Here is a 27,574-nt window from a genome sequence, read left to right as displayed (position 1 = left end):
TTAAAGCAGTAGGCTTCCACAGTACTTACTGGGCAGAGCTCTGGGTTGACTTGAGGCCTTGCTCTCCACCAAGGGTAGGGTATGAAACTCAGGCCTCCTCTTCAGAAAAGCACATGGGGCCTTGTGTTGGATCCTGTTGCACTGTCTGCAGTTGAAGGGAAGAGCCTTGACACATCCAGAACAAGACAGAAGCTGGATGAATACTATTGGTTGATGAGCGCTGCATGGCAACAGGTTTTTGGTTCCTGATTGGTTGATGTGTTGTAGGGGCAGAGGCAGGACAGCACATGAGGCTCATCAATCAAATGTATTTTTATCTTGTCAACATTGTTACAGGCTCCAGCCAAACAAGCTGGCACTAGGAGTGATCACGTGGCCTGTAAAATGAGAGCTATGATTGGTTTAACACTTTAAATGCCGGTGGGAGGCCGAGCATGGAGCAGAATCATCAGAGACTTGCACAATTATATTTATTGGAGCTTTTTCTGTCACATCAGGGGCTTGTGACTAAAGACAGACACATGTCTCATTCTTCTTCCCCAGGCTCAGCACATGTGCCCAACCAATAAATATACGAAGACAACACATCCCTCCCAACCCCCCCTCCAAAGTGAAGGACAGTGAGGGATGTCTCCAAAGATCACAGGATGGGGGCCTGAGCATGTGCCCTGTTTACCCTCCAATACAGACGTAACTGCTTCACCAGAAGCAGGAAAGAAGAACTCAGAATGTTACCCTGGCTGAAGGTACAGTCTGCCTTTCATCTTCCACCAGTGAAGGAAGGCCCGGACATCCAAGAGGGAAGCAAGATCCCTCCCTAAACATCTCCCAGGGGACAGAGGGAGATACTGAATCCAGAAAACTCTCCAGCAGCTCCAGAACGGGTACCCAGCCAGCACACAGCATGCCCTGATAGGCTCTGCAGCAAGCCTCCTTGGTGGGAAGTGCTAGAGAGTCTCTGACCAAACCAAGCACAGGGCAGCTGCCTACAACACTTTCCTCAGCTTTGGGGCATCCGCCTTAAAGGACAACACAAGCCCAGTGAAGAAGCTAGGAGGAGTGCAGTGACAAGCATCTACCAACATCCGCTTTAGAGAAAATGCTTCAACCAGTCGAGCATGCAACCAACTGCACCGCTGACTGTTGGTACACTGCAGTCGCTACAGATGTCTGAGAAATCCAAGATGCTTCGACCAGTGCTTTAAAACCACTGACCAGCACTGAGAAGCTTCCAGACCCTGAGCCACGGAGTAGGCCAGCCTGCAGACATCCGTCCAGCCTTGCTCACCGAACTGCCTGCTGCCTGATATCTGCAGCAGTCTCCCATCTTGAACTATGTCACAGAAGCTGCAAAGTGGCCTGGAACGGACACAACCCTGTCGAGGAAACAGCACATCTACACCACAAGGTATATTGTGGTTATGTCCCCCTGTTCCTTCTCCAAAGGCCCCTATTGACATTTTACGGCCCATTGCTCCCTTTATGTTGTAACCAAGTATCCTTAAACTGTTGTGATTAATTACTATACCGACTACCCTCCTGTCAGTATCCAGAGTGCATTCCTTTTCCTTCTTTGAAACTATCTGTCATCTGCATTCTTTTAGATGGTGGGTTGTATTTTGTAGTGTGCTAGAACTGTCTTTTGTGATAATAATAAAGTAAATATTTGTATACAGCCTTCGCTGGACGGTCCCTTTTATCATCAGGTAATAATTGTATTTTCGCTGTGTTGCAACAAATCAATGATCCACAACCTTTTCAGAGATAAGCCTGCCATTCCATCCACGTTACCAAAATTGGACAAGGAGGTTCATAATTCACTTGTTTTTCTAATTTGTTTGGATCCCTTCTGCAGTACTAGAGGTGTGGGGCTGATTAATGGTTTATAATCCGATATTCATTCCTGGACCACTGGTGCCCCAGAAGTTGATTTGTCACATCTGGTGCTGTGCTATGGCCATGGAGAACCTTTCGTAATATCACAGCTTGCACAGTGTAATTGGCTACTGGGCCATCATCCCTCAAAAGTCTGCCTATCCTCAATCAAAGTGAACTACAAAAGGGAAGCCTTAGCCCTCCCACAATCAACACCTACCTACCTTCACAAAAACTGCCAAACCACACCCAAAAAGGCCCGCCTTGCAAGCTTTTCAAGTTCTGCATCATTTCCAAAACCCCCTCGCCCAAACCTTAACTGGCCATGTGTGGTCACAAGGAAGATGTTGGCAGTTGGGTAAAACTTGCAATGCAAGTTTTCATTCCTAAACTAGTTTGTGAACACTTGCTCCATAGACATTGATGGTGGTCAGCTGTTATTCAGACCCTTTCAGTGACAAACACCACTGCAACCTCAAGAGCATTTGTTTGAGCATCGATCAAAGGGCCGTATCCCACTTCAAACTTCAGGACTGCTCTACACACCCAAACACCTGGACTTGCTAGTTCTACTCGTGCTCCTTGATTCAGGTCAACCACGCACGATGCACCGAGGCATGGTCAAGTGCCCCACTGGATGCATGAAAGCAAAGGTTGTGGGTAAAGGATGCATCCTGGGCTATGCATAGGCCCCTGATTGGTAATCTCTTGGTCCTACTCCTCCTCGTCACAGTTGTTATATGGTGAGGTAAATCCCACCTCAAAGACATGCGTTTGTGTTGCTTTTAACATTTTTCAATCCTTTTCAGGTCAGTCTTATCCACACATCAGAAACACTCTGGAGTATTAATAAAATCAACCCACTTGGGGCCAAGCAAGAGACCAGTATGGAGATGTAAGTGTGGGACTAGGAGCGATGAGGATGACAGCAGTGTAATCTAGACGTCAACACCACATCCTTCTCCTTCATCACAATCCTTACTAGGGGAGGAATTCCCAAGCAAAATAATTGGTTGTGAACAGACAAACAGAAAGTAAGGCACGGGACCACAGTTTACAACACCCGTGAGCGTATTAGTAAATGGGCCAAGTATCTCTGACAACCACCTGTTTCAATATGACCTCAAACATGACAGTTTTGGAATACTTATAGTCCAGAGGCCATAGGGCATGCCCTCCACATAGATAGAAGTCTCCTGCAGTCAAGAACATACATGAGATGAGGCTGTCTAAAAGACTCTGAGGGAACAGCACCCACAGGATCATGCGTAACACAACCAAAACATGCGTTCAATGAAAACCCAACTCCATATCCTCCAAACACTCGGCTGCTGAAAAGGCTGGCACACTGTCCATTGCCCCTATAACCAGAGTGGAAAGCAGTTCCTGCAAACATCTGTCCCTTGAATTAACTGCCCAGACCCAACCGATTCTGAAATGTCAGCATGCACGCTTGTTGAAGGCACAGAGCACCTGATTGCTATTGCATTCTAGAACTGTGCTATTCACATCTACTCCTTCATTCGTGTTGTCAATTACAGGCAATCTTATCCCGCATTTTTGCACGAGTTGCCCCAACCTCCAAATAAGGCCAGAGACCTGGACATGGCTTTCAAGAAGACTGCTATGTAAATGTTATTATCCTGATGAAGACTGAGAAGGGCGATTTCTAATTAATCACAATCACAAAAGAGTATTCAAGAATCCCGCCGTTTCCCAATGTGTGGGATCTACTTGTTTACCAAACTTCAGGAGTTCAGAGCAGTTTAGAGCAGGAAACACTTCTGTTTATACTGTGCGAAACCCATGCTCAATTGATCCCAATTAACACCAGCATTAATTGACCCCTTACACCCGCCCCTGCATGATCTGCTTTCCTGCATGCTCTGTTTTTCTTAACAGAGATTCTCCTTTGATAATATAACTACCCTACATTAGTCACAAGGATTTCTCCCTCTATTGGTTCTCTTCTCCCAATGTTGTTGAGAAAGCCAGTCCAAAATGTTGCTGAGCGGTGTTTACAGTAGTTCTGCTGGAGCTCGCCTATAGACGGCCAGATTCAAGCAATGTGTTATGAACTCCACCAAAATACTAATTAGCCACACAACAACTTTAAATGGACAGAGCAAGTCAACTAGGAATACCCTATGTGTTCTATTCAACATACAATAACTTAGAGAATGGACTTCTTAGGCTTGACAAAGAGCAGCCGCGCGAAACATGTGTCAACTTTTCAAACTCTTCCATTGTCGTAACTTTCAAAAGCCAAATGGATGTAAATTGGAGTATGTAGCTATATATAATATAAAATGTAAATGCAAAATGGATCAATATTCAATACACAAATATGATCACTGCTGGGCCATTCACTGACCCATTCTCTCAATCAAACGTGCTTCCAAATGGCATCAATACTAAGAATCGCCATCTCCTTCGGATGAAGACGCGATGCGTCAGTCCAATCCCAAGCAAGAGTGGCCCCTTCACTTGCGAGAGAGGCCATCTTTTCACTGCCAGTGGGTAGTGTGATACAGCCCAATGACCTCAACATTCACGCAAGAAGACGAGAGTGACTAGTCACAGCTCCAGGAGTCAGCAGGTGAGATGTCAGTAGGAGAAGTCCAGGATGCTGTCCACAGGTCGTACGCTTCAGGGCCTGCTGGTTCTGCAGCTCCAGTGGAAAGTCTTGCTCACGTCTGTCAGGGAAACCATGCCTACACTACCATGAAACACTACTTGTGTTTAGAAGCAGCCTATAGACGTCGTGGATGGCGCTGTTTTTGCGATGAATATGCAGGTTCCTTTGCACGCGCACTCAGAAGGGATTTAACCTGAAATCTGAATGGGTTCATCATGCTTATTCAAGTGAGCACTACAAAATTGGATGGCAATAACCGCCATTATTACAGCGCTTAGAAGCTGGAAGAATCCGGCATGAACCGCTATGAAAAAAAAACACCTGAGATTACTGTTATCTGCTTGTCGTGCTTTATTGGGAATTTGTAGCTTCCAAGACAGGTGTGGTGTTCAATACCACAGCGACACATTAGCGGAAGTGAAGGTGTTCGCTGCCTCAACTTTCAATCCCCAGAAGAGGAGTTTATTTCAGAAGGTTGGGAGAGATTTTCCCGCTTTTGGGATCGCCGCCTTCATGAGACGAGCTGGCAAGCCTCCAGCTCTCTGCAAAGCAGACTGCCCTCTTGGCTTTTATGTCCAGGGTGGGTGCCTGCGGGTTCCAGGCCTCGTGTCCGCACAGACCCGAGGCGTGCCGTTGAAAAGGAAGTCTCCGCCCACACGAGCAGGCAGGGGACACTGTCGTCAGTCCTCAATTAAGACCAAGTCCTCACAAGAGCCACGCATGAACAATGTGTTGCCCAGTGCAGGTTATTTTATGGAAGGCATCAATCCGACCCGGCTGGCAGGGGGCGCCTCCTGGGGTCTCCTATAGGCGACTGCGAATACTCTATCCCCTCGAAAACGAGAGCAGCCGCAGTGGGGCTTAATCATCTAGACACGCGTAAAGGCAGAGAACCCCCCTCACCGCCATACGGCTTCCCCGATTCCAACACAAACCATCCGGTCCCAAATGCAGGGGCACGGAAGCGTGAGGCTGTCCGGCCTCACCCGCAGCCCCGGCCCCCTGCCATCACCCTCTACTCCTGACAGCTCTCAGAGCATGGGGGTCTGCGGGGACGCCAGGGGGGCGCGTAGGCACCGCGGATCCTCCGAGGCAGCGCGCCGCGCTATATTTGGGCATCCTCTCTCTGCAGAACCCGTGATTGGAGCGCGCCACGGTGCTTCCTGGGATGTCCTGGACCCGTTCCAGCCTCGTGCGAGCACACTTTCAGCGCAGTCCGTCCCCCCAGCAGAGTGATGCGCAAGCACGCAGAGCGCCCACTCCACCAGCCAAACTCTGGACCCTTTTCCACGGCCCTGTTCCGACAGCATCCCAAGACGTGTCGGTGCGCCGCGTAAGTGCGCCTAGCCCCAAACTCCTCGCTATCGCCGAGCCTGTGCCAACGTGTGTGCCAAGTTTGTAACCAGCATTAGAATCATGCAGGATGAGTGTGGGCGCACCTGAAAGGGGGGGGGGGGGGAGGGGGCACCGGCCCTGACGCGTCTCCCTAAACCGTGATACCGCAGCTGACTTGTTACGGCAGTCATAGCATGGAAACTGCCCCGGTGGGGCTACGATGCAGTACATTTGCCCACTATTGAGAATGTAAAGAAAGTGTCGCTTTTCTTACCGGGTGCCTTTAGTTTCTGGGCAGGTTGCGCGGGTGCTGGTCTCCAATGCTCCGCTTAACCCCACATCCTTTTCGTGCCAGTCGCAGGGCCCGCGTGCCCTGGCTGCTGCCGCTGTGGGCACTGGCAGGTGGCTAGGACGGATGCCTGGACCCGAGGAGCGCGTGGTCCCCCTCCAGCCGCTGCGCTGCGCTGCTCTCCGCCGGCGTCGCTGTCCCACACCCCCGGTGCTGATCCTGCTCCGCAGCTCTCTGCTCGCAGCGAGTTTCTCACCTCTGCGCTCACCTCCGCCACGGGTTCCTCTCGCTGTTATTATCATGTTAGCACTGAGCTGTGGGTGCCAGCTCGTCACCCAGCTCCCTCCTTCTTCCCCTCTCCCATATGATCTCTCCCCCGAGGGCTCGGGTGTCGAAAGAGGGGGCGCGCAGATCTTTGAAGCTTAAAAGCCACCCGTTCCACCGCCTCATGGTGAAGAAGTGTGCGAGTGAGCCCCTGACGTAGAATTGCAGCAACCCACATGGGTCATTTTTAAAATATGAGATGCACCAACTGACTATCCATTCCATTCTCATTCCTACCTTAATTGTGTATTTCCATCATGCTTTACTTTCTCTTGCTCCTTTTACCGTTTCTCGTTCCCTCCCTTCCTCTCTCCCTCTCTCCTTCCTTCCTTCCTTCCTTCCTTCCTTCCTTCCTTCCTTCCTTCCTTCCTTCCTTCCTTCCTTCCTTCCTTCCTCCCTTCCTTCCTTCCTTCCTTCCTTCCTTCCTTTCTTTCTTTCTTTCTTTCTTTCTTTCTTTCTTTCTTTCTTTCTTTCTTTCTTCCTTCCCTCCTTCCCTCCTTCCTCCATCCTCCCTCTTTCCCTCCGTCCTCCCTTCCTTCCCTCCTTCTTTCCTTCCTTCCTTCCTTCCTTTTTTCCTTCATTCCCTCTTCCCTTCCCCCTCCCTCCCTCTCTCCTTCCTTCCTTCCCTGCCCCTCTCCACCCTCCTTCCTTCCTTCCTTCCTTCCTTCCTTCCTTCCTTCCTTCCTTCCTTCCTTCCTTCCTTCCTTCCTTCCTTCCTTCCTTCCTTCCTTCCCTCCCTGCCCCTCTCCCCCTCCCTCCCTCCCTCCCTCCCTCCCTCCCTCCCTCCCTCCCTTCCTTCCTTCCTTCCTTCCTTCCTTCCTTCCTTCCTTCCTTCCTTCCTTCCTTCCTTCCTTCCTTCCTTCCTTCCTTCCTTCCTTCCTTCCTTCCTTCCTTCCTTCCTTCCTTCCTTCCTTCCTTCCTTCCTTCCTTCCTCCCTCCCTCCCTCCCTCATTCCTTCCTTCCCCCTTCCTCCACTCTCCTTCCCATCCTTCATGCTTTCGCCCCTCCTGTTCCAACCCCCTACCCTTCCTCCCTTCCGCCACCTTTCCCTCCTGTCATGCGCCTGCGCTTGCATTTTGCTCTCCCCATTCGTGCATTAACAAAATTGAGAAATCAATGATACTATGACTCTGGTTGAATTATTTTCTGAAACGTATCTCTCTTCACACTCTCGCGGTGCTCTCTCCTCACCGTTTTACAGCAACCCTCACATACTTCTCTCTCTCTCGCCCCCCCCTCCCTTTGCTAGAGTCTCTATCCTCCCTGCTCTGCATTGTGCTCGCTTTTGGACTATTTCCCTCTTTCTTTTTCTCTGAGTGTTTCTCAATCCTTCGATTCGTGAAGTGGAAGTCTTCTCTTTCGCGCGGTCTCTCTCCATCCCCCATCGCACCCCCTGTTCATCTTTCTAACTCCTGTGTTCCCACCATTGCTTCCTTCTCTTTCACTTTCACCCTACCATCCCCCCCATCCCCCCCCGCCCGCTCTGGCCTTCTTACTCTCTTTCACACATGCACACGTTCCCCGAGCCTTCGTGTTTATTGTGTGTTGTCAGAGTGCATCATTATTGTCCATTAAAGCAAGTCATGGGGTGTGTGTGTGGGGGACGGAGGGGGGGCGGGGAAACACACGTGGGAAACTAAAGCCTCACTGCAGCAGAGGGAGGCCTCTCGGCCTTTCGGTGCATGCGAGAGTTATTCTTTGAACGCTCTTGTTATGTGCTCGGACCGTGCAGGGAGAGCCTTTTCCTCTGACTTATCGTCAAACAGAAGAGACGTCGTGTACGATCGATTTAAAACATTCCCCGCGTTCTTCCCGTGTTACTTAGCGATGCTTTGACTTTTAGAGGTTTCATTTGAAATGATTCCAACCCAATTTATTTACACGATCCGGATTTTCACTTGTGCCAATGTTTTCCAAGAAAAGCTCATTTGGGAAGAAATGCGAAGTAGCATTTTAAAAAGTCACAAGAACAGAAAAAATAGCTGCAACCTCAGTTGCAATATTCAGGCTTCAGCATCATGACAACAGCGTGAACATTCGCTTTTCCTTGAAATAAGATGATGGTTACAGGCATTCTAAATCTGTCCACACTGTAGATGCCAAGAACAATGTCTCCATGTAGGCGCATACCAAGCCCATCTGTACTGTCAGGGTTTAACGTCTAGATTGGATTCTTGAACATTGCAATGTATCATTTATCCAGAGGATGGCGTCGTCGCTCCATCAAATGTACCTTTAGACAAAACGACGCTAGTAGCCTGCAGATACGGTTCTATGGAACGGTGATTTTAGCAGCCGCTGTGCAGGAAGTGTGGTTGGACTGGTGGCGGTGCCCGCATCCCACATCCCGAGCCCTCCCGCCTCCGGGAGAACGTTCGTAGAAGAGCGACTGAATTAGACTTGTGTACCCTATATATTCGTGCTTCCGGGTTACATATCTCTAATGCGTGTCTGTCTATCTAACTATATTTATATCTCTCTGCCTGTCTAACTGCCTACCTATCTACCCATCACTCTCTCTCTATATCTGACTATCTAGCTATCTTTTATACATATCTTTTTTGCATGTTTTATTTTCATTTTACTTATAACAACAAAACATGAAATAACAAAGAAATAAGTAGCAAAAACTATATACATAATTTCAAACACATAAATACCCCCTGCCCCCCCCTTACAGATGCCAGGTACACATCATATAATATGAAATTGTCAGATTCAATACAATGTCAGAAATGTGCCCCAAATTTTCATAAACAACCCATTCTTGCCTTGTTTCCTGTATAAACATTTTTCCACATCCGCCAGATCAAGCATTTCTTTCAACCATTCCTCTTTTTTTAAAGAAATATCAGATTTCCAATTCCTAAGGATGATTTTTTCTCCCATCATGGCTCCTCTAAATAACCACTTCTTTTGGCTTTGAGTGAGTATATCTAAGGTAGCATCATTTCCTAGTATTAATGTCTCAAAATCAAGACCTATCGGTTCATCCAAGACCTTTTCCATCACCACACCAATCTCATTCCAAAATTCACGTACCTTCCTACAATCCCACATCATATGTTCCAGTGTACCAGTTTCACAAATACAAACCCAACACTCAGAGTCATCTTTCAAACTTCGCTTCCATAATCTTTCAGGTGTCCAATAAACCCTGTTTAATATCTCTATTTGTCTCGTTCTCTCAGTCAAACCCAGGGAACAAAATTTGACATTTGCACACATCCTTGTCCATGTCTCCACTGTAATTTCACAGCCAATTCTTCGACTCCACTCGTCTCTGAGCTGAACATTGTCTTTATATTCACTCACTATTTGTTTGTACACCCGGCTAGCTAAGCCACCTTCACCTACCAACGACTTTTTTGTAAGAAAATCCAAATTCAAACTCGCCTGGAAATCAATCTCACCAACAGACATCTTCAATTTCCTGTAATCAGAAAACCTGAAATTTTCAATATGAAATTGTTGTTGCAACTCTCTAGCACTCATCCATTTCCCCTCCTTAAATAAAACATCAATCCAACTCACACCACCCAAAAACCAGTCTGCCCAGAATAGCATCTTATTTTCCAATCTTATAGAGGGATTCAACCATAATGACGCACTAGGATCTCTACATGCAGCCACACCCAGCAAACCATTGAATTTCTTCCAGGAGTTTCTCAGACAGACAGTCAATGGGTCCTTCACACTCTTCACTCTTGATTCTGTAGTCAGTAAGGGTCTGGGTGACAAAGGACCATTACAACTTGCTTCCGCCACAGCCCATTCATAGGGTATCGGTGCCAAGAAATCAATTATGAAGTCACAAATAAAGGCAAGGTGATAGGCTCTAAAGTTCGGCACTCCTAGTCCACCTTTCTCCACTGGTAATTGTAGTTTCCATAAGCTCAATCTAGGTGGTTTCTTGTCCCACAGAAAACCTTGAATATTACTGTCCAATTCCTTCCAGTACCGAGTATCTATATTCAGCGGGATCATACTCAAGATATAGTTGATCCTGGGGGTCGATACCATCTTTAAAGCATTAACCTTCCCCCATAGTGAAAGACTTAATATACTCCAACGTTCCAGATCGTTTTGAAAATCCTTACAAATTGTATTCATGTTCACCCTCACCAAATCACTAATCATTGGAGTAATCCAGATACCAAGATACTTCATTTTATCCGGGCACCATCTAAACCCTAGATTAGTCACATAACGTTTATTACAGCAAGGTACCAGGGGCATCACCTCCGACTTCGTCCAATTTACTTTATATCCAGAGACGGTTTGAAATAATCTCAAAATTTCCATTAGAATTGGTAGTCACTGTTCCAAGTCTCGGAGAACCAGAAGAATGTCATCAGCATATAACCATATTCTTTGTTGCCATCCCCAACACAACAGTCCTTTTATACCGGGATCATCTCTAATCATAGCTGCCAGGGGCTCAATCGCAATAACAAATAGCAATGGGGCAAGAGGACACCCCTGTCTTGTCCCTCTTTCCAATTTGAAAGAAGCCGAACATCTACCATTGGTGTTAACTTCAGCTGTAGGATCTGAATATAGTAGCCTAATCCATGATCTGTATTTAGCCCCAAATCCCATTTTTCCAAGAACCAAAAAGAGGAATTCCCAATCCACTCGATCAAACGCCTTCTCCGCATCCAACAAGAAGACTGCTGCTCCATCCAACAGATCAGTTGCTTTATCGATCGTGTGAAACAGCCTTCTAATATTACTTGATGTCTTCCTATCTTTCACAAATCCCGACTGATTCTCATTGATCAGGGCCGGTAGAAGATTTTCCAGTCTAATAGCCAAGACCTTTGCCAGAATCTTGTTATCCGTGTTAATAAGACTAATCGGCCTATAACTCGCTGGAAGTGTCTCATCCTTCCACTTCTTAGGAAAAACAGAAATCGTTGCGTGTCTAGTAGTGGTCGGTAAAAGACCATTTGCCAAAGAAGCCACATATACGTCCTTTAGCAATTCAAGGGCCGAGTCCGGCAACAGCTTGTAGAACTCAACCGGAAAGCCATCAGGCCCTGGCGACTTTCCCACATTCAATCTATTAATAGCCCCTTTGATCTCATCCAGTGTCAACTCCGCCACAATGAGCTGAGAATCGCCATCCGAAAGTCTCGAAACATTCACCTTCTCAAGAAAGTCTTCACCCCAACAGACCTATCGGATTCTTTCTGGTATAAATCAACATAATAGTCCCGAAAGATGTTGTTGATCTCTTCCGGATGGAAGGTGACTCGTCCATCTTTGTCTTGGATTGACGCAATAGAACGTTCCAATTCTCTCTTCTTCAGCCTGTAGGCCAGCCATCGGTCACACTTCTCTCTTTTCTCAAAATACTCACATTTCAAGTTGTGGTATTTTCGTTCCGTCCACTCCTCAATTATATTCTTCAGTTCCCTTTTCAATTTCAACATTTCGGCCATACCAACCAAGTCTCAGGGATCTGCCATTGTCCTCTTAGACAAAACACTAATTCTCATTTCCAGGTCCTTTTGTCTAGTAACATATTTCTTATTTAAACCAGACGTTAAATTAATCATATAGCCACGCATGGTACATTTGAAGGCTTCCCATACAATCTCTGGCCTCAAATCGCCCTTGTGATTTTCAGATATGTAAAATTCAATGTTGGTCCTAATTTTTTGCACTACCTCAACCATTTGTAAGACTGCAGTATTCATTCTCCAAGTATGTCTCTGCTCCTCACAAACCATTTTAATACACATTGTTACATGTGCGTGGTCAGTCAGAAGTATAGTACCAATTTCACTTGTCCTATGATTCTCGGTCATTTTCCCAGCTGTCAATAACATATCCAGTCTAGAATAAACTGAATGTGCCCCTGAGTAGAAACTATCAGGCCGATTCATGGAATAATTAGCGCGGCGCAAGTGGGCAAAAACGTGCGAATCGCAGTGGAATAGCGAAAATCGCAGTGAAAGTGCGAAAATCGCACGAAAAGCAGCGCACGTCGATTCATGGAAGTCCGTGCGCGAGAAAACCAGCGGATGTGCGATAAAAAGTGCGCCGCGCACGTTGGCGCACAGGCCATCTAACAGCGTGCGCCAGGTCACAGCGAAAATCGCACAGGCCACAGCGAAATTCGCACATAGCGCGGCGCACGCAACAAAAGTAGGCGGAACACGGGCGTAACACTCGGAATGGGGAACAACTTGCAAAAACGTGGGCGTCACGGGGGAAGTACAGGGCACAAGTGCGCGGAACGCCCACACGCTCGCCTACAACACGTATTCATGGAATAGAATAGGGCAAAAAAGCGCACGCTCAAACCAGCGCACAGGCACGAACACGACCGCCACAAGAAAGCAGGCGGTAGCGTCTCTGCGGCTGTAAGAAATGTGCGCCAAAAGGTGCGCCAACAAATAGCACCCATATACTACCATGATGAATGTCCTATACTGTGGCCCTCCTGGACAAATGACGTGCAAAGGGGTACCCACAAACACGGACACGCTGACAAAAAATACGTGTGCGTGTATACCGGGGTGCGCGGGAAGTCTCACACGCGATTTGGCCGGGTACGTGGATTTCAGGGGTGCGCGGGAAGTTCCACACGCGATTCCATCAGGGTAGGTGTATTTCAGGGGTGCGCGGGAAGTTCCACACGCAATTCCATCAGGGTACGTGTATTTCAGGGGTGCGCGGGAAGTCCCACACGCGATTACAGCAGGGTACGTGTATTTCAGGGGTGCGCGGGAAGTCCCACACGCGATTACAGCAGGGTACGTGTATTTCAGGGGTGCGCGGGAAGTTCCACACGCGAATAGCCTGGGCGCGTGTATTTCAGGGGTGCGCGGGAAGTTCCACACGCGAATAGCCTGGGCGCGTGTATTTCAGGGGTGCGCGGGAAGTCCCACACGTGATTACAGCAGGGTACGTGTATTTCAGGGGTGCGCAGGAAGTTCCACACGCGAATAGCCTGGGCGCGTGTATTTCAGGGGTGCGCGGGAAGTTCCACATGCGAATAGCCTGGGCGCGTGTATTTCAGGGGTGCGCGGGAAGTCCCACACGCGATTACAGCAGGGTACGTGTATTTCAGGGGTGCGCGGGAAGTTCCACACGCGAATAGCCTGGGCGCGTGTATTTCAGGGGTGCGCGGGAAGTTCCACATGCGAATAGCCTGGGCGCGTGTATTTCAGGGGTGCGCGGGAAGTCCCACACGCGATTACAGCAGGGTACGTGTATTTCAGGGGTGCGCGGGAATTTCCACACGCGAATAGCCTGGGCACGTGTATTTCAGGGGTGCGCAGGAAGTCCCACACGCGATTACAGCAGGGTACGTGTATTTCAGGGGTGCGCGGGAATTTCCACACGCGAATAGCCTGGGCGCGTGTATTTCAGGGGTGCGCGGGAAGTTCCACACGCGAATAGCCTGGGCGCGTGTATTTCAGGGGTGCGCGGGAATTATCACACGCGATTTGGCTTGGTACGTGTATTACAGGGGTGCGTGGGAAGTTACACACGCGATTAGGCTGGATGGGTCCTCACAGGTGTTCCCTGTACACCCTCCACGGCCCCTGCAGGCAGCCCACTAAACAGGGGACTACCCTGCACACCTGCTCATGTCTCCCACCACCCCCACCCCCCACCATCCAGGGGCAGCCTCCACCAGGCCCCCACTCATGTCTCCCACCACCCCCACCCCCCCAGTCACCAGGGGCAGCCTCCACCAGGCCCCCACTCATGTCTCCCACCACCCCCAACTCCCACCATCCAGGGGCACCCTCCACCAGGCCCCCACCCATGTCTCCCACCACCCCCACCCCCCACCATCCAGGGGCACTCTCCACCAGGCACCCACCCATGTCCCCTATCACCCCCACCCCCCAGCAGTGCAGGGGCACCCTCCACCAGGCCCCCACTCATGTCTCCCACCACCCCCACCCCCCCAGTAACCAGGGGCAGCCTCCACCAGGCCCCCACTCATGTCTCCCACCACCCCCACCCCCCAGTAACCAGGGGCAGCCTCCACCAGGCCCCCACCCATGTCTCCCACCACCCCCACCCCCCCGCCACCAGGGGCACCCTCCACCAGGCCCCCACTCATGTCTCCCACCACCCCCACCCCCCACCATCCAGGGGCACCCTCCACCAGGCCCCCACCCATGTCTCCCACCACCCCCACCCCCCAGCAGTGCAGGGGCACCCTCCACCAGGCCCCCACTCATGTCTCCCACCACCCCCACCCCCCCAGTAACCAGGGGCACCCTCCACCAGGCCCCCACTCATGTCTCCCACCACCCCCACCCCCCAGCATCCAGGGGCACCCTCCACCAGGCCCCCACTCATGTCTCCCACCACCCCCACCCCCCCAGTAACCAGGGGCAGCCTCCACCAGGCCCCCACTCATGTCTCCCACCACCCCCAACCCCCAGCAGTGCAGGGGCACCCTCCACCAGGCCCCCACCCATGTCTCCTACCACCCCCACCCCCCAGCATCCAGGGGCACCCTCCACCAGGCCCCCACCCATGTCCCCTATCACCCCCACCCCCCAGCAGTGCAGGGGCACCCTCCACCAGGCCCCCACTCATGTCTCCCACCACCCCCACCCCCCAGTCACCAGGGGCACCCTCCACCAGGCCCCCACTCATGTCTCCCACCACCCCCACCCCCCAGTCACCAGGGGCAGCCTCCACCAGGCCCCCACTCATGTCTCCCACCACCCCCACCCCCCCAGTCACCAGGGGCAGCCTCCACCAGGCCCCCACTCATGTCTCCCACCACCCCCAACCCCCAGCAGTGCAGGGGCACCCTCCACCAGGCCCCCACCCATGTCTCCCACCACCCCCACCCCCCAGCATCCAGGGGCACCCTCCACCAGGCCCCCACTCATGTCTCCCACCACCCCCACCCCCCACCATCCAGGGGCACCCTCCACCAGGCCCCCACCCATGTCTCCCACCACCCCCACCCCCCAGCATCCAGGGGCACCCTCCACCAGGCCCCCACCCATGTCCCCTATCACCCCCACCCCCCAGCAGTGCAGGGGCACCCTCCACCAGGCCCCCACTCATGTCTCCCACCACCCCCACCCCCCCGGTAACCAGGGGCAGCCTCCACCAGGCCCCCACCCATGTCTCCCACCACCCCCACCCCCCCGCCACCAGGGGCACCCTCCACCAGGCCCCCACTCATGTCTCCCATCACCCCCACCCCCCACCATCCAGGGGCACCCTCCACCAGGCCCCCACCCATGTCTCCCACCACCCCCACCCCCCAGCAGTGCAGGGGCACCCTCCACCAGGCCCCCACTCATGTCTCCCACCACCCCCACCCCCCAGAGTAACCAGGGGCACCCTCCACCAGGCCCCCACTCATGTCTCCCACCACCCCCACCCCCCCGCCACTAGGGGCACCCTCCACCAGGCCCCCACTCATGTCTCCCACCACCCCCACCCCCCCAGTCACCAGGGGCACCCTCCACCAGGCCCCCACTCATGTCTCCCACCACCCCCACCCCCCAGTCACCAGGGGCAGCCTCCACCAGGCCCCCACTCATGTCTCCCACCACCCCCACCCCTCCAGTCACCAGGGGCAGCCTCCACCAGGCCCCCACTCATGTCTCCCACCACCCCCAACCCCCAGCAGTGCAGGGGCACCCTCCACCAGGCCCCCACCCATGTCTCCCACCACCCCCACCCCCCAGCATCCAGGGGCACCCTCCACCAGGCCCCCACTCATGTCTCCCACCACCCCCACCCCCCACCATCCAGGGGCACCCTCCACCAGGCCCCCACCCATGTCTCCCACCACCCCCACCCCCCAGCATCCAGGGGCACCCTCCACCAGGCCCCCACTCATGTCTCCCACCACCCCCACCCCCAGTAACCAGGGGCAGCCTCTACCAGGCCCCCACTCATGTCTCCCACCACCCCCACCCCCCCAGTCACCAGGGGCAGCCTCCACCAGGCCCCCACCCATGTCTCCCACCACCCCCACCCCCCAGCATCCAGGGGCACCCTCCACCAGGCACCCACACATGTCCCCCTGCCCCCAGGTCCTGACGATACTCAATCATGGCAGTAATGGGCAGCATACCCAGCACAAACATCCAGGCAAGGATTGCATCCACCCACATAGTGAATGCAATTACATGATACAACCCCAAATGGCAAGTATGTAAATGAACACATGTCCGTCACACACACATACACAATGGGTGCAAGTGAATGTCAAAACCCATATCATGACATGTATGAAACCAATGAGAAAATACCACAAGTGAAAGTAAAAAAAAATTGTATTAAAGATGTGAAATAAGTAAACAAATCAAACACACAACAATGGGGATAACAAAATAAAAGGTCCATGTCCGAGAACAAATGTAAACAAATATAAAAAATTAGGAATCCAAAAACAAATGTAGTCCAAAGCAAAATCATGTGGAAGGAAAATAATGAAAAACCATTTCCTCATGGTGAACACAATAATAAATAAAAGAAATGTCCATTCAAAAAGCAAACTATATACACGAAAATTCAAGGGTCCATGAGCCCAACACCATAAATGAAACCTACTACTACCTAATGAAAAAATATATACAAAAAAGTGGCCATTGTCCGAGCGGTCCAAATAAATAAAAATGAATAAAGGAAACCTAACACTAACTAACTAAATAACTATATACAAAGGCAGCGGGCAAGTCTTGCGGCTCACTCGGTGATGTTGCTGGCCAGGGCATCATCGAACTCCATGTCGATGTCCTGGAGGCGGGACTCTGTCCTGGCCCCGAGGTCTTGCAGGGATAACCCCATGTCCAGCTCAAACTCCCTGCGAGCTTCCTCGAGGCACTCAGCCCGCCTCAACGCCCGACGCATGGAGAACTCCGCCCTGACCATGGCGAGCCGCTCCTCTTCCGCCCGCTGCCGCTCCGCACCTATCCGCTGGACCAACTGCTCCCACACGGAAGACACCACCATCCCAGGGTTGCCCTGCCCTCCGGTCGATGCCTGCCCCTCTGATCTTGATGGCCCCGAGCCATGATGCCTCCCACGTCGAGCCCGCTGCTGCCTCCGACGCCACTGCCTCTGCCAGCACGACGGCATCCAGGCTGATGGAAACCACCGACGCCGTCGTGCACGTGCCCTGCCTGATGATGCTGTCACATCTTCCATCTGCTGGGGTCCAGTTGCTGTGTTGTCCACCCTTGCTGGACCTCCGACTCCCAACTGTGGCAGGGATGGGATCCCACCGAGCTGGCTGCATTGGTCGGGGCAGGTCCACAGGGGGCCCTGGTGGCATCTGGGCTGGAAGACGGCAAGGAGAACGACTGGTGTATAGCCTGCACAGAGGAGGAGAGGGCCGCCACATTGGCCAACACATGCAGGAAACCCCCGAACATGGCCGATCCCAATTGGGCCACGTCGGCACGGTGCACTTCGTGATGACGTGGGTGCTCCTCCCGGGAAGCACGCACGGCATCACGAATCACAGCCGTGCGCATCGCGACCCCAATCAGGACCTTCTCCGCACGGCCAGGGGTTCCCACGTCCGCAGGTGGAGGGGAGTCAGGTGACATGGACATCCCCTCTACCTGCGGACGGGCCTGGGACGGGGCATCCCTGCTGGTGCATGGTGGTGCACTCACAGGGTCAGGGACAGCGACATGCACAGGCCCATCTACGGTGACCTGTGCTGCCTCCTGCCCCTGGCCCTGGACTGCACCACTTGCACCAGCAGGGAAGCCCCCACCAGGCCCCATGTGTGCCCCAGTGGCGGCCTCCTCCTCCTCTGTGCAAACCACCAACCTGGATGGCTCCTCACCGTCTCCCACCGTAGCAGGCCCCTGTGGGGGCTCACCCACCCCTTCCGCTGCAGCCGTGGGGGCATCCCCGCCGCCTTGCTCCACAGCGCCGTCTCCGCCCTCTTCTTCACTAGCCGCTGCGTAGAGGGAGACAAAGAACACAAGCATCAGGGTACTGTACAATGGTCCCCTAGACAGGAAGCAATAGCAGATGACCACCACTGTCAAAGTACACTTCCATCATGTCCCTCCACAACACATGGGTCAGTCCAGGCAAAACACACACAGTAACAGGCATGCTGCATGCCATGGACATTTCCATGCATGTCCAATGGACTCTTGAAACATTCAATGATATGGAACTCACATGCATCATGGCTCATGCATTTCACATGCACACACTTCACCTCAGTCACATCCATCTGGCCCCAAACACAACAAACACAGCGGATACAAGGGCAATTTGGCTGCTTCACTGAATCTGTGCATTGTCACACACATGTGTCATGCATCCATGGCATGCACAAGTCACAGACACGCAGGTCAGCCACACAGACATGGCTACCACATATGTACCTGGCATCGGCACCCATCCCTCACCCCCACCCATGTCCCGGTACAGAGACTGGCATGCTCTCATGTTCAAAATCTGCATAGGGGTCCCCATGCGGCATTTGAACACATGCAACAACCATGTGGGTCACACATCACTGGTTGCACATGCATTACCATGATGTCCATGCACACATACATGCATACATGGCCTATGGCACACATACAGGCAAGTATCATAGACCCAGCACACAGCAACATGCCCTGTGTCACACAGTAATGCTTGGACACTTACCGCTCAACTCCAGACGGGCCTCCCTCTCAAGGATCTGGGCATGGAGCGCTGGGCGGCGTACGCGTTGCAGGACCCTCATCTGGATGGAACTCATGCGGCCCCGGCCCCCCTCCACGAGGCGCCGGGCCTTCACAAGGGTCCTGGACCGCAAGTCCTCCCAGCGCTTCCTGATCTTCTGGACGTTGCGGGTTGCCACCCCCTCCGCGTTGATGGCAACCACACAGTCGGCCCAGATCCTCTCCCATCCATCCTTGCTGGCGCGGGACGATCCAAAGAGGGCATCATACTGCCCCAGGACATGCTCCACCAGGAAACCAACTTCGGTGGCAGTGAAGTTGGTGCCCCTATGCCCCTCTGGCCTGGGGTTGCCACTGGTGCCAGATGTGGAAGTGCCCGACATGGCAACCCCAGAGGCAGGTGTGGGTGGGCAACTGGGTCCTGGGGCTGGGCTGTGGAGCGATGTAATCCCAGTCGGGAGTCTTCAGTTCCAGCAGGGGTGGACACAGCAACTGGACCCCTGCAGATGGCTGATGTGCAGGCACCAAATGGCAGGGCACGGTGGCAGCAGGCAGGCAGGCAGCAGCAGATGGCACGTGGGAGGCTGCTCGGGGCACGGGGGGCAGTAACTCGGCCTTCTGGTGAGGAGCGTGGTCTTCCGTGTGTTTTCGCGTGGCCAGCTTGATACGGAGTGATTTGGCACGTGAAAATTCGGCACGTCAGCGTGAAATCCGAGGAAAGGCCCTTAGCGCGTAAGCACCGCATACACGATTCCATTGGTCCAGAGTCCCTCAGCGCGTAAGCGCGTATGTGACGTGACCCGCACGGGTGTTCCCCATCCAGCACGTGATGACGGAGCACACGTGTAAATACTGCACGTCAGAGTGTCATCGCGTGTAATTGGACAAAAGTGCGCGTACACGTGATTGGCCTATGTACGTGTATTTCAGGGGTGCGCGGGCCCTTACACACGCAAGTACGTCAGCGCACCTGTATCCCGTTGTGCGTGTGAATTTCCACACGCTATTGGACTGGGAACTGGATTCCAGGGGTGCGCGGGTCACACGCTCGCCTAGAACACGCGCAAAGCATGAATTTGCGCACTTAAACAATAACAAGCCAGACACCAGGATGAACATACCGTTCCTAGCAGCAGTGGCAGTGGGCTACCAAAGGAGGAGGAGGAGGATAGTCAGGGCCAGAATATTCACACCCAGAACCAGCCTTTTTGGGATGCCTGATGACCAGGTGTATGGAAGGTACAGGTTTCCACCACACATAATACTGGACCTGGTGAGTGAGTGGGAGGATGACCTCACATCACCCGCCCTGTGCTCCCAAGCACTCAGCCCCCTGGAGAAGGTCCTCAATGTACTGCACTTCTTAGCCACTGGATCATTTCAGCGGACAAGTGCCATAGTGGGTGGGGTGTCACAGGCCACCCAGTCACGCTGCCTACACCAGGTCTTGAACATCATCACTGCACGCCCATCAGTCCGCAGGCACATATACCTGCCCAGAACACCTGCAGAAAGGCATGCTGCCGCCCTGGATTTTTACGGTGTGGCACGATTCCCCAAAGTGCTAGGTGCCATCGACTGCACCCATGTGGCTCTACGTCCCCCCAGGGCATCTGAGCACATCTATAGGAACCGCAAGCACTGGCATTCCATCAACGTGCAGGTAGTATGTAATGCCAAGGGAATCATCACCTCAGTATATGCCAACTATCCCGGCTCCACCCACGACAGCTTCATTTACCGAATGTCCACCCTATGCCGGGACCTAGATGCTGGGCGGCATGGCGATACATGGCTGCTTGGTGAGTATGTATGCCACTGCACATGCATGCATGTTGGATACTGAGCAAGGTCACAACCCCACCAATGATACCAATCACCACCTCCACAGGGGACAGTGCCTACCCTCTCAGCCCCCACATGATGACGCCAATTCGGAACCCCACCACGCCACCCGAGGTAAGATATAACACAGCCCACATTACAACCCGGGGCATAGTGGAGCGCACATTCGGAGTGCTAAAGTCACGCTTTCGCTCCCTTGACCGTTCTGGCGGGCAGCTGTTATACGCTCCCCCAGTAGTGTGCAGGATCATAGTGGCAGCATGTGTCCTGCACAACGTTGCAACATGCCGGGGCCTGGCCGTGGACATGGTGGTGGCCCCACATCCCCAACCACATGCACAGCCGCTGCGCATGGGAGGGGAAAGGGCACGTGGGGAGGCAGCCCGTACACAGCTAGTGGCTAATTACTTCACATAGAAATCACACCCCTGTGGAGTGCACACTGCCCTGGCACATTCCATCTGACAATCAATGATGACTCAACCGGACACTGATCCTGAATGTCTGGAGAATGAACCGTGAATACCATATCAGCCTGAGATTGTTCACCTGGAAGTGTCACAATGTGTGCATCCCTACCCACACAGACACCACCAATGCAGTTTTGTGGAGTTACACATTCAAGCAGCTAAAAAGAATACCCACTTGCAAAATGCAACAAGAGGACAGTGCCATGTCAGCCAACCCAACCCCAGCACCGCCACACGACACACTGTGCCATGTCATGCTATTTGCAGGTAAACAAAGTAATCCCCACAACATGACACTAGTGTCACTATGTACAGTGTCCCTATTAGAAACCTGCAACACCTGAAATGCTCACAGCAATGCCGGACCAACAACATACTTGAGCACGTACTACCATTAACATGACATCACAAATTTTACATATTAGTAGTCTCACCACCTGGAAATGCCTGCACTCCCACCACCACCAACTGTGCAGTGTTGGCGCCATGTAGAGTTGTAGGTGCACTGCTGCCAACATGGACCCCATCTCCAGACTAGAGGTCCTTGTGTAGACATGAGGAAGGGACCTGCAAATTGGGAGGTAGACACAGAAGATGAGTTACACATCAATGCAACATGCAGTGTACAACACAACAGCAATATGCACTAGGAATTTATACACAGTATTGACTACAGACTGCCCACACAGCTCATGGGAGTCCAACGTCACTGTGTAATTCACTGTCACTTGGGCACACCCTTTGCAAGCCCATGGAAACGGGAAGCAGGAGGGGTGTGTGTGACTCAAACCCAAGCATCTGAACCAAATACATTACAAGCCTGCATGTGCCCAGCCACAATGCAGCGTATGCCCACAGGAACCACGGAAGCCAACAATTCGTCCCAAAAAAATAGGGAATAAAATAAATAACAATAAAAATAAAAATAAGAAACAATCAAAAATGGCCATTGATGGGCCCGGGGGGGTTGGGGAGGCCACCCAGGAGGTCCGAGGACAGGATGCACACCAGAACCCACCTGCGTGGATCCTGGGAAAATAAAACACCTCCATGGGCTCATGGCCCACACGGCTACTCTGTTGTGGGAGTATCACTGCTGTCGCTATTATCACCCTGTGCAGCTGCATCCGGAGGTGGTTGCACTATGGGAGGCAGCCCACGCAAGGCCCTAGTCTGCTCCTCCATGGCTGCAAGCATGCGGGTGTGGTAGGTCTGGTTCAGGAGGATGAGTGTGCGGAGGTCCCCATGCAACAACTCACGGGATGCCCGGACCTCCGCCCTCGTTGCCTGCATCTCAGCTGAGAGCGTACGGGTGAGACGCTCCAGCTGCTGTTCTGTCCTTTGGTGTGTTGAAGCCTCAAGCTCAACAAGAGTGGTCCTGAGGTGAAGGAGCTCCTACCTCAGGGCTTCCCTGTGGCCCTGGGACTCAATGGAGATGGCCTCCTGCAGAGTCACCAGTGCCGCCCGCCTGTCCCTGTTGGACCCCAACATGTCCTCCCTGTGTGACTGGCAAATGGAGTCGGTTGCCTGCTCTAGTCGCTCCATCAGCCTTTCTGGGGGGACAATGGAAGTGGCCACCCTATCCATGGCCTGAGCCATCATCTCGGATGATGCAGCCTGTTGGGTTGCCATACCGTAAATGGATTGCTCCCATGCGGTATTGCCAGGTGGCGTACGGCCACCACGTCGGCGGGCACCACACCTGTCTGGGGCAAGGCGAACTGCGCCTTGCTGTGCCGGCACTGCCTGAGGCTGCAGGACTGGATTCCCCCTCTGATCTGCTGGCCCAGGAACAGGATCAGATGTCGCGGAGTGTGACCCTGCATCCGTAACCACCAAAGGCATAGCTGCCAACACTGACATCCCCATGGAGGGTTCTGACCCTGGTGCAGGTGGGTGAGACAGAACAGAATCCCTCCCTGGAACACTCACCTGCGACGGCACGTAGGTCTCATCCGAATCAACACCTGAGTACAGCTCGGGGGAGGTGCAGCCAGAGACACCCCTTGAGAGCACGACCTGCAGCACTTGTGGGTTCTCCCCCACCACCACACCACGTCCCTCACTGGTGGTTGGTCGGCCCTCGGACCCCTCCTGGGTCTGCACCATCTCCACAACCCCAGCAGTATCAGGTGCGTCTTCCCCTGCAAAGACATGAAAACAAAGAAATGGAAACAGGCATTAGCACCATGGCACACAATGAGGGCTGAGAAGCAAGAGAACCAGTACTTGATTGACACATGTCCCACATGACTAAAACCCTCCCATGCATGCACCCTCACTGCGTATGAAGTGCAGGCAAATGGCACACACTGATGACACCAAGATGGAAAATGAACACATTTTCTGCATGCTGCCTGGCAGTGGCATCACACATTGGCCTGTGATTGCCAGGTGAAACACACATGCCATCACACAGATGGCATGTACCATTGCTATTGAGTGAAGATGGAGAGGAGGGCAGCACCTATTCATTCAGTCCAGTTCCCGCATGTAATTGCTTTTCTAATTCTAACAGGTCAGATTTTTCACCTGGAGCTGCCAGTCTGAAATGGTCCAATTGCACAGGGACATGTGAGTACAAATGATATCCAGGTAACAAAGTCACTCCACTTCACCATAGCCATGTCAGACATGTGACTAGTGGACAGCGACATGGCTAGTAAAAGTGGGGGAATGCAAACAATCTGACTGAATGAACAGTGAATAATAAGCAACTATCTTGTGGCAAGGTGACACTTCAAGGGCAACTGGCGTGCAGTTGGGCTAGATGTCTACTGTTGGCAGAAGGGATACTGCTATGGCCAAATGCAGCTGCGCAGGAAGTATTGCATGAAGCACATGGCTGACCCATACGACTCAGGCGCACACACTCTTACCTGGCACACAAACAGAAGCCCTCACACACACACCATGCACATGGATGACACACACATGCATGTGCACTCACCGGACAATGCCTCGTAATCAGCCAGATCTCCCACGCCTTGGATCTGTTCCTCCGTGACGTAGGTCCCAGCGACTGACTCATGTGGAGTGAGTTCCATGTCTACTACTGGAGACCCACCTCCAGTCACTAGAGTTGCGGCATGACTTGAGGCCAGCTTACTCTTTGTCCTGCGCTTTAGGTCATTCCAGCGCTTACAGCAATCATTGGCTGTGCGCCTCACGATTCCAAGGGCACTTACGATGTCCGCAACGGTCTGCCAGTGTGCCTGGCGTTGTGCAGGTGTGGTCTTGGATCCTGCAACAATGACCATCTCGTTGTCATGTCCGGACACATACTCGACAAGTGCATTCAGTTCGTCATCCGTGAAGCTGGGCTTCCTGGACGGGCCGGACTGTGTAGCCGTGTCTGGGGCATCAGCCTGTGCCGGACGAGCACTCTTCCTCTTCCGCTTGGAAGGTGGTGGTGATCCTGAGTGTCCTGCGCCGCTCTGGACACTAGGGGCAGGAGCCCTGGTGGACTCTGTATCAGGAGTGTGGGATTGCACACTCAGCATGGGAGTTGGTGCAGGCATTGGCTCTAGTGTGATGGTGTCAGGGGGAATGTCAGCAGCATGGACTAGGACCAACACTGTCCTGGCTGGGTGTGTGAGGGCTGGGGTGGATGGAGCCGCAGCTGCCCCTGCAGCCTCTCCGCCCTGCCTCCTTGGTGCAGCAGATGACCTTGCTGCCCCAGATGCACGTGGCATGATGGCATCAACGTGCACCAGCGCACGTGTCGTAGCCCTGCTGACCTGGAAGTCAGCCATGGAGTCAGCCAGGTCTGGTGCCACAATGGGCTGGTCCAACAAGGGCTGAGCATGGATGGTGTCAGCCACATCAGCCTCAACAGGAGAGGTGGAGGGGGGGATTATGGGTGCCCGTGACTGGTCCTCCACACATGGGGGGACAGGCTCACCCTGCAAGTTACGACCACGTCCCCTACCGGATCCACCACGGCCACCACTTGTGGCTCTTCCACCTTTGCCACCCTTACGGAATCCTCGCCTCCCAGCCATGGCACTGATGTTAATGTGCGTATGGGAGTGGATGTAGACTCTTGTCCTGGGCAATTGGGGGTCAAAGGGGTTGGGTACCAGATGGTAATTGTACCCTAGTGCTCTAGCAAGGCTGAATGTAACCCCTGGGGAAAGATGACGGGTCACGCAACGCACAGGAGGCCCAAAAAAGGGAGATGACGTGCACGCAACCCCTCCTAGACCACGTGTGCAGAAAGAAAAACCTGCACTACGCTGTGGCACCAAGTAACACAAGAATGAACGTATGCGTGTCACACGCAGCCTAGAATGACCTCTGAAGGGGTAGGCTACACACGGGGCAAGCACAGATGTTAGATACGTGCGTGACTCACCGTCTGCCTGGTAAACGAGCGTGTAAAAGGAGCACGTTTGGTTGGCAACACCCCCGCCAAAAGAAGATTTGTACGCTGTCTGAGGAGACAGGACAACAGTAGAAGGGAACACTGTTTGAGGGAACAGGCCCAGGTAAACCAGTAAAAGAGAAAAAAGAGAAAAAGCTGTCAGAGGTAACAGGGAATACGAACTTGAAACGCCGTGAAGTAAATCGCGTGTGAAACGACAAGAAGTACAGAATTCACCCACTCGCTCTCCACGAAAAGCACGTACAAGGAAAACGTGTTCTACACATACCTTTTATACAGGCCCACACGTCCAGCGTCACTTACGCGGCGTGTACGCGCTAGGGCCATTTCCACCAATTACATGCTTTGTCACTTCTGCGTGTAGGGCCATTTCCACCAATTACACGCTTTGTCACTTCTGCGTGTAGGGCCATTTCCACCAATTACATGCTTTGTCACTTCTGCGTGTAGGGCCATTTCCACCAATCACACGCGATTACACTCTGACGTGCAGTCTTTCCACGTGTGCTCTGTCATCACATGCTGTGTGGGATACACCTTTGCGGGTCACGTCACAGACGCGCTTACGCGCTGAGGGCCTTTCCTCAGTTTTCACGCTGACGTGCAGGATTTTCACGTGCAAAATCACTCCGTACCAAGCTGGCCACGCGTACGCACACGGAATACCACGCTCCTGCCCGGAAGGCCGAACTACTGCCCCCCAGAGCCCCGAGCACGCTCCCACCTGCTGCTGCCTGACTGCCTGCTGCTCCTGCACTGCTGGGGGGTGGGGGTGGTGGGTGACATGGGTGGGGGCCTGGTGGAGGATGCCCCTGCACTGCTGGGGGGTGGGGGTGGTAGGAGACATGGGTGGGGGCCTGGTTGTGGGTGCCCCTGCACAGCTGGGGGGTGGGGGTGGTGGGAGACATGAGTCTGACATGAGTGGGGGCCTGGTGGAGGGTGCCCCTGGTGGCTGGGGGGTGGGGGTGGTGGGAGACATGAGTGGGGGCCTGGTGGAGGCTGCCCCTGCACTGCTGGGGGGTGGGGGTGGTGGGTGACATGGGTGGGGGCCTGCTGGCAGGTGCCCCACAGTGCTTGGGGGTGGTGGGAGACATGGGTGGGGGCCTGGTGGAGGCTGCCCCTGGTGGCTGGGGGGTGGGGGTGGTAGGAGACATGGGTGGGGGCCTGGTGGTGGGTGCCCCTGCACTGCTGGGGGGTGGGGGTGGTGGGAGACATGGGTGGGGGCCTGGTGGAGGATGCCCCTGCACTGCTGGGGGGTGGGGGTGCAGGGGGACATGAGCAGGTGTGCAGGGTAGTCCCCTGTTTTGTGGGCTGCCTGCAGGGGCCGTGGAGGGTGTACAGGGAACACCTGTGAGGACCCACCCAGCCTAATCGCGTGTGATAATTCCCACGCACCCCTGTAATACACGTACCAAGCCAAATCGCGTGTGAGAATTCCCGCACACCCCTGAAATACACATACCCTGCTGAAATCGCGTGTAAAACTTCCCGCGCACCCCTGAAATGCATGCGCCCAGGCTATTCGCGTGTGGAACTTCCCGCGCACCCCTGAAATACACGTGCCCAGGCTATTCGTGAGTGGAACTTCCCGCGCACCCCTGAAATACACGTAGCACGCTGGGAGACATGAGTGGGGGCCTGGTGGAGGGTGCCCCTGGTGGCAGGGGGTGGGGGTGATAGGGGACATGAGTGTGGGCCTGGTGGAGGATGCCCCTGCACTGCTGGGGGGTGGGGGTGGTGGGTGACATGGGTGGGGGC

General features: G+C 53.4%; 2 protein-coding genes across 7 annotated transcripts in view; one reads left to right on the top strand and one right to left on the bottom strand.

The window, feature by feature from the left end:
- The window catches only part of GABRA5 (gamma-aminobutyric acid type A receptor subunit alpha5), an 857,372-nt gene extending 850,586 nt beyond the window's left edge, over positions 1–6,786 (bottom strand). Inside the window, exon 1 of one of the 5 annotated variants that reach the window (XM_069636596.1) lies at positions 6,699–6,786. The gene's annotated coding sequence lies outside the window, so the exon portion shown is untranslated. Of the gene's footprint in view, positions 1–4,249; positions 5,869–6,122; positions 6,633–6,698 lie in introns of those variants that run through there. The other 4 variants (XM_069636598.1, XM_069636597.1, XM_069636593.1 and 1 more) reach the window with 4 other exon arrangements.
- Positions 1–27,574, top strand: part of GABRB3 (gamma-aminobutyric acid type A receptor subunit beta3) — a 1,350,469-nt gene that overhangs the window by 456,472 nt on the left and 866,423 nt on the right. Inside the window, exon 1 of one of the 2 annotated variants that reach the window (XM_069636591.1) lies at positions 5,767–5,846. The exons of the other annotated variant lie outside the window; for it this stretch is intronic. The gene's annotated coding sequence lies outside the window, so the exon portion shown is untranslated. Of the gene's footprint in view, positions 1–5,766; positions 5,847–27,574 lie in introns of those variants that run through there. 2 annotated transcript variants of the gene reach the window in all.

This window comes from Ambystoma mexicanum, chromosome 7p (assembly GCF_040938575.1).
Source record: "Ambystoma mexicanum isolate Mex_15411 chromosome 7p, UKY_AmexF1_1, whole genome shotgun sequence".
NCBI lineage: Eukaryota > Metazoa > Chordata > Amphibia > Caudata > Ambystomatidae > Ambystoma > Ambystoma mexicanum.
The sequence above is the reverse complement of the archived record's forward strand: the minus strand, read 5'-3'. Positions and strand labels throughout refer to the sequence as shown.